We start from the raw sequence: 8,080 nt of genomic DNA on the forward strand, positions 1-8,080 counted from the left end.
TTTAAAACAGGAACTGCCAAATTGAACAACAGCAACTTGCATTTGTATAGCACCTTCGATGTGGTAGAACATTGATCTCATTGACTCACTGAATTTTTAAATCCCAAAAATTATGGATTTGGGGCCGGGTGGCACGTTCAGGTGTTAGAAACCTCAAATCTGAACCTAGCTCTTCTTTAAATCTTGAAAGAGGTGCAAGTTGGCCTTGCTAAATTGCCCCTTAGTGTTTCAAATTGTGTAGCTAAGATGGATTAGGGAGATCAGGTGGGGATGGGGGAGGGGGGGAGGATGGGGGCCTGGGTAAGATGCTAAGTTGGCACAGTCTCAATGGGCTGAATGGCCTCTTTCTGCACTGTAGGGGTTCTACGATTCTATGAAATCTGCCCACTTCTGGGTTAGCACAGTAAGAAGTCTCCAAACATCAGATGTCTCCACTTCTGGGTTTAACAGGGGGGATAATAGGGGAATGGGAACCAACTCATACCCAGCGGGCCAGTTGCTTATTTAGATATTGCGATGAGATGTTTACCTCAGGTTTTACCTCCATTTTAAAATTTAACATTGGCCAGCCAGAATCCCCAGGCCACTGGTTCTCCTCACTGCCACTTCCTGACCAGCTACCTTTCCAATGCTTTTAGTTCACGGCAGCTTTTACTTAAACTTGAAATACCTGATTTATTACCAAGCACCAGTTACATAAATACCTCGGGACATTTTACCACACTTAAAAAAGGTGCTATCTAAATGCAAGTTGCTGGTACCGAACATGGTGATTATTGTTAAAATAGGTCACGTCATAAAGCATTTCCTTGGCACATCTTGATCGACTTTTTAATAATCCTGCCCTCAGCTATTGTTTTTAAACATGGAAAGCATTAATTTTTTTTAACAATGGAGACACAACTCATTCAGAAATTGCTACAAACGTTCTTCATTAACAGACCAGTAACTCTCTGCAAAAGCAAGATGCACAATTTGTGCTAGGTACAAATCCACTGACTGACTGCACCAATTTTCCACTCAACGTACATACCACACCAACAAACACTTCTCACTTATACAAGGCGTCCCTTTATGGGGAGTGGGAGAAGTATTTTCACAAGAACATAAGAAATAGGAGCAGGAGTAGGCTATCTAGCCCTTCGAGCCTGCCCCGCCATTCAATAAGATCATGGCTGATCTGTCGAGCTCAGTTCCGCATTCCCGCCCTCTCCCCATAACCCTTAATCCCATCGCTTATCAAAAACCCATCAACCCGCGTCTTAAAAATATTTAGCGAGGTAGCCTCCACCACTTCAACGGGCAGAGAATTCCAGAGATTCACCACCCTTTGAGTGAAGAAGTTCCTCCTCAACTCCGTTCTAAACCGCCCCCCCCCTTTATCTTGAGGCTGTGCCCCCTAGTCCTACTGTCCTTTCTGAGTGGGAAGAGTCTCTCCACCTCTATCCTATCCATCCCATTCATCATCTTATATGTCTCAATGAGATCTCCCCTCATTCTTCTAAACTCTAATGAGTACAAGCCTAGTTTATTCAGCCTCCCCTCATAGCTCAACCCCCTCAACTCCGGTATCAGCCTAGTAAACCTCCTCTGCACTCCCTCCAAGGCCAAAATATCCTTGCGTAAGTGCGGCGACCAAAACTGCACACAGTACTCCAGCTGCGGCCTCACCAATGCCCTATACAGCTGCAGCAAGACCTCCCTACTTTTATATTCAATCCCCCTCGCTATGAAGGCCAGCATCCCATTCGCCTTCCTGACCACCTGCTGCACCTGCAAGCTGGGTTTTTGTGACTCATGCACAAGGACCCCGAGGTCCCTCTGCACCGTCGCCTGCTGCAGTTTTTCGCCACGTAAGTAATAGTCCTTCCTACCATTATTCCTACCAAAGTGGACCACCTCGCACTTGCCAACATTAAATTCCATTTGCCATTTCCTGGCCCATTCGCCCAGCCTATCTAGATCCTTCTGCAGACTCTCCACACCCTCTGCGCAATTTGCCGTTCCACCAATCTTGGTGTCATCAGCAAATTTCAACACCCTACACTTGGTTCCCTCCTCCAGATCATCTATATAAATGGTAAATAGCTGAGGCCCCAGCACCGACCCCTGGGGCACTCCACTAGTCACCAACCGCCAATCCGAATAGCACCCATTCACCCCCAGTCTCTGCCTCCTATTTGACAACCAATCCTCTATCCACGCTAACACCCTACCCCCAACTCCATGCCCCCTGACCTTCTGCAGTAACCTCTTGTGAGGTACCTTGTCAAACGCCTTCTGAAAATCAAGAAAGACCACATCCACCGGCTCTCCTCTATCCACCGCCCTAGACACATCCTCATAGAACTCCAGTAAATTTGTCAGACACGACTTCCCCCTAACGAAACCATGCTGCGTCTGCTCTATCAAGCAATTCCCCTCAAGATGCCTCGCTATTTCCTCCTTGATGACGGATTCTAACATTTTACCCACAACAGGCGTTAAACTAACCGGTCTATAATTCCCTGCCTTTTGCCTGGCACCCTTCTTAAACAATGACGTAACATTAGCCGCTTTCCAATCTTCTGGCAGTTCCCCGGAATCCAGCGACGTTTGGAAAATAACCACCAAGGCATCCACTATCACCTCCGCCATTTCTTTCAGAACCCTCAGATGCATTCCATCCGGTCCTGGGGACTTGTCCACAATCAGTCCCACCAGTCTGTTGAGCACCGCCTCTCTAGTAACAATAATGTCATTGAGACCCTCCAGTCCTACCACCTTTCCATCGCTAACACCCGGCAAATTATTCACGTCTTCCTCCGTGAAGACCGAAACAAAAAAGTTATTCAAGACCTCAGCCATTTCCCCATCCCCCACCACTAAGTCCCCCCTTTTCCAGATCTGTTTTCCCATATTTGGGCTGTGTCCTTATTCAGTCTTTCGCCTTTCCCAGGAAAGTGTCCAGTGTTGGGCAGATACAGAGCTGTGGATCATGATGCAGAGTGGGATGCAAATGGCCTAGTGGTATTATCACAAGACTATTAATCCAGAAACTCAGCTGATGGGCGGCGCAGTGACACAGTGGTTAGCACTGCCGCCTCTCAACGCCAAGGACCTCAGTTCAATTCCAGCCTTGGGTCACTTCCTCCCCGTGTCTGCGTGGGTTTCCTCCAGGTGCTTTGGTTTCCTCTAAAGATGTGCGGGTTAGGTTGGTTGACCATGCTAAATTGACCCTAGTATTAGGGAGATTCATGAAGGGGAGGTCATGTTTGACGAATTTACTAGATTTCTATGAGGATGTGACTAGTGTGGCTGACAGAGGGGAACCGGTGGATGTGGTATTTTTAGATTGCCAGAAGGCGTTCAATAAGGTGCCTCACAAAAGATTGCTGCAGAAGATTAGGGTACACAGAGTTGGGGGTAAGGTGTTAGCGTGGATTAAGGATTGGCTATCTAACAGGAAGCAGAGAGGTGGAATAAATGGGTGCTTTTCTGGTTGGCAGTTGGTGACTAGTGGTGTGCCGTAGGGATCGGTGCTGGGGCCTCAACTGTTTACCATATACATAGACGATCTGGAGGAGGGGGCTGAGTGTAGGGTGATGAAATTTGCTGATGACACAAAGATGAGTGGGAAAGTGAATTGTATGGAGGACGCGGAAAGTCTGCATTGAGATCTGGATAGGCTGAGTGAGTGGGCAAGGATCTGGCAAATGGAGTACAACATTGGCAAATGTGAGATTATCCACTTGGGAATAATAGTAAAATGGAATATTATTTACATGGTGAAAAATTACAACATGCTACTGTGCAGAGGGACCTGGGGGTCCTTGTGCACGAATCGCAAAAACTCAGTCTGCAGGTGCAGCAGCTGATCAAGAAGGCGAATAGAATGTTGGCCTTTATAGCGAGGGGGATAGAATATAAAAGCAGGGAGGTCTTGCTGCAACTGTACAAGGCACTGGTGAGGCCGCAACTAGAGTACTGTGTGGAATTTTGGTCCTGTTATTTGCGAAAGGATATATTGGCCTTGCAGGGAGTACAGAGAAGGTTCACTTGGCTGATACCGGAGATGACAGGGTTAGCTTATGAGGAGAGATTGAGTAGATTGGGCCTGTTCTCATTAGAATTTCGAAGGCTGAAGGGTGATCTTACAGAGACATATAGGATAATGAAGGGGCTAGATAGGGTAGAGGTAGAGAAATTCTTTCCACTTAGAAAGGAAACCAGAACTAGAGGGCACAGCCTCAAAATAAGGGGGCGGCAGTTTGGAACAGAGTTGCGGATGAACTTCTTCTCTCAGAGGGTGGTGAATCTCTGCCCATTGAAGTAGTGGTGGCTACCTCGTTGGATACGTTTAAGTCACGGGTAGATAGATTTCTGATCAATAAGGGAATTAAGGGTTATGGAGAGCAGGCGGGTAAGTGGAACTGATCCACTTCAAATCAGCCATGATCTTATTGAATGGTGAGGCAGGCTCGAAGGGCTAGACAGCCTACTCCTGCTCCTATTTCTTACGTTCTTATGAGATTAACAGGGTAAATGTGTGGGGCTACAGGAATTGGGCCTGGTGAGATTGTGGACAGTACATACCCAATAGGCCAAATGGTCTCCTTCTGTATTGTAGGAATTCTATGTTCTGGAGACCCGGGTTCGAATCAGATGGTGAAATTTGAATTCAATAAAAAAAATCTGGAATTAAGAATCTACTGATGACTATGAAATCATTGTTGATAGTCAGAAAAACCCATCTGGTTAGGGAAGGAAATCTGCCATCCTCACCCAGTCTGACCTACATGTGGTTGACTCTCAACTGCCCTTAGGCAACTAGGGATGGGCAATAAATGCTGGCCTGCCTGTGATGCCCATGTCCTCCAAATGGATATATGTAACAGAATAGGCGGATCAGTGGGTTTTTACATTTATGTGATTTTGTATCTTGGTCTGACAGTTGCATGAGATTCAAAGCAATGAACTTTGTTAATTTTTTTCCATAATAATATATTTTTATTAAATCTTATTAATAATTAATATTGGGAAAAACAAGAACAATGTATGGGTCTTGGAGAAATATCATTTGCCCTGGTATGTAGTTGATCGGGCTTAATTTTGTATTCTAGTAATATATGGGCAGCACATTGGTTACACTGCTGTCTCACAACACCAGGAACCTGGATTTGGTTCCGGCTTGAGTGACTGCTGTAGAGTTTTCTGGGTGCTCTGGTTTCCTCCCACAATTCAAAAGATGTGTGGGTTAGGTGTATTAGCCATGGTAAATGCATGAGGTTATAGGGAAAGGGCAGGAGATTGGGCCTAGGTAGAATGCTCTTTAGCGCAGACTCAATGGGCCGAATGGCCTCCTTTTGCACTAGGAATTCTATGGTAGTACATCATGTTCAAAAACCTTCCTGCATTTCATTGCAGAATAGCTCCACTGCATTGCTGGTATCACTGCATATCATATTTGTCTTAACTATTCTAGTCACCTACCCCAGTAAGACACTGACAATCTCACATTAATTCTACCTTTCCAGAACAGCAGACAGGCCAAGTGTCACACGTTTCTGCCGAGCTGCCTCAACATCATTAAAGGCATCCTTTTCTAAAAAAAAGAACCCTGTATTTGGACTTGAGTGGTGATGGTTTCTCACATAGCATCCCTACAGTGCAGAAGGAGGCCATTCAGCCCATCGAGTCTGTACCAACAACAGTCCCACCCAGACCTTATCCCCACAACACCATCCATCTACCCTAGCTAGTCCCCCTGACACTAAGGGGCAATTTAGCATGGCCAATCAACCTAACCCACACATCCTTGGAAACCGGAGCACCCGGAAGAAACCCACACAGACAGTGACCCAAGGCTGGGAATTGAACCCAGGTCCCCAGTGCTGTGAGGCAGCAGCACCAACCCACTGTGCCACCATGCAACATGGTGACTCTTATCACAAGAGTGGTGGGGGAAGGGAGGTGGACCAAAAGGTTCCACTTTGCCAAGGAATGCTAATTGGGGGCAACAATCACTCTTGGACGTTCGAATGCAAGTCTCGGCTACTGTTTACCAGAGTCATATCAATAGAGGTCCATACGCAAGCTCACAGCATGGAAAAACATCACCAGGATAATTAATTCCTCTGTTAGATTTTTATCAAGGAATTTCACATCATAAGTTATCGACTATCTCTCTGAAGCCTTGCTTTTAGCAGCTTAATAGTGTTTTTAGAATGGAGAGAGAGGGAGGGTGCTGGATTCTGCTCCATCTCCCTGGATGATTTATCAATTCAATTTAATTTCTGCACCCCTTGAAGAAAGTCACAAGAGAGACTAGGCTGAGATCCTATACGGAAAGGGGGAGTCCTTCCACTGGATTAAATCTGACTGCAATCTTCCAACACAACAGCAACCCCACAGGAGGACAGCAACAACAGCAACTAAAACACTAATGTCCGCACTGGACAGTTAAATAAGATGATTGTTCAACAGAAAGACCACTGTAAGACAACAAGAGATTGCTTCACCTCAATTATTCTAACAAGAAAACAGAAATTATTATAACTGGCATTATATCCCCCCCCCAAATGAATAAATGGTTCTAATCAATTCAGTTTTTTTGTATTTAGTTCAATTACAAATAAATAATCTAGGTAAGCTATGTTTCAGGCTGATTAATTTAATAGGTTGGCGTTTAAAAGTCTAAGATAAAGATTGGTACCAGCCAACAAGATAGCTAGAGAGAGAGAGGATAGCTAGATCATTCTCTTCTCAGCAAACCTCAAGACCGCTTTAAACCCAACGCAGGATGATATGAGAAGTCAAGTTTGATCTGTGTGTTACACAGGAGTGTCTAAACCAATCTATCGGACACAATCGTATGTGCGTTTGCCACCAAAAAAAATGGTCCTCCTCCCTGGTTTGAAGATGTGACACATGAAGGAAGGAGGCAGTGGGGACAAAGGGGGCAAAACAAACAGCCCCTGGCACCTTACTGACTGCCCCCAGAATAAAACCCAGCAGGATAAATTCGCCAGGTTAAGACAGGAACACAGCTCATTGTGGAATATGCAGAGAGGGATATAGCTATATGTATATAATCATGAAATGTATTTGATGGCTGATATTTATTGCAAATGTGCCTATTTATTAAATGCAGGTGAATATTTAATATGTGAATCATTATGAGTTGTTATAAATGATATGTCGTCCGCCGTTAACACACCGCAGTTACTCTCTGCCCCTGGAACACCCCCCTCGCTCCTTCCATGAAACATTTTCACTTACCTTTCCACTGGCTCATTCTCTCTCCGAGCCACAGTAAACAAACATGGTTTTTACTGAGGATTGTGATAGGAAGCGAGAGGCTTTCTGCTGCTCGGATTCTGCCGATTTCCCCCTCTCTCTTTCTCTCCCGTAAAACGTGACGGAATAAGTCAATGTCCCAGGTTCAATAAACTTTGCTCTTGTACACTCGGATCTGCCAATTTCTCCCCTGCTTGTTTTTCCTGCTCCTCTCTTTGAGCCGGTTCTGTAACGCACCTTCTTTACAACAACCTCAAAATCCTCTTCCTCTCGCGATCTGTTAAAAGGATAATAAAAGGAGAGGGGAAGGGAGAAGGTTTGTTACCTGCTTTCTGAACGCTGCTGCTGTACGGGGGAGAGGCACTAACTCCACGTCAAGAAGGCGGCGCTTAATCTATCTGAGGTTATTTAAACTCGCGCACTCACAGTGAGAAATAGTCTATCCACTCATTGCCGTCAGCCCAGTGCATCAATTCATAAATAGTAGTCTTAACAGGTCAGCACAAGGCCATTCGGCCCATCGTGGCTGTGTCAGCTTTTTGAAAGACCGCTTTCCCCCAAGTCCCCACTTGTTCCGTGTCTCAGTTTCTCTGTTTAATTCGTGGCACAGTGGTTAGCCTCACAGCGCCAGGAACCCAGGTTCAATTCCAACCTTGGGTCACTGTCTGTATGGAGTCTGCACAATTTCGCTGTGTCTGTGTACATTTCTTCCAGGTGCTCCAGTTCCCTCCCACAGTCCAAAGATGTGTAGGTCAGGTGGATTGGCCATGCTAAATTGCCCCTTGGTGTCCCAAGATGTGTA

At 45.6% G+C, this 8,080-nt stretch overlaps 1 protein-coding gene across 1 annotated transcript in view; it reads right to left on the reverse strand.

Moving 5' to 3' along the window:
- sema4gb (sema domain, immunoglobulin domain (Ig), transmembrane domain (TM) and short cytoplasmic domain, (semaphorin) 4Gb) overlaps positions 1-7,617 on the reverse strand; it is a 161,894-nt gene extending 154,277 nt beyond the window's left edge. The window contains exon 1 of the mRNA XM_080205893.1: positions 7,261-7,617. The gene's annotated coding sequence lies outside the window, so the exon portion shown is untranslated. The remainder of the gene's footprint in view (positions 1-7,260) is intronic.
- Between the last annotated feature and the right edge of the window lie 463 nt (positions 7,618-8,080).

This window comes from Carcharhinus amblyrhynchos, chromosome 17, assembly GCF_965287045.1.
Source record: "Carcharhinus amblyrhynchos chromosome 17, sCarAmb.v2.hapA, whole genome shotgun sequence".
In the NCBI taxonomy this organism is placed as follows: domain Eukaryota; kingdom Metazoa; phylum Chordata; class Chondrichthyes; order Carcharhiniformes; family Carcharhinidae; genus Carcharhinus; species Carcharhinus amblyrhynchos.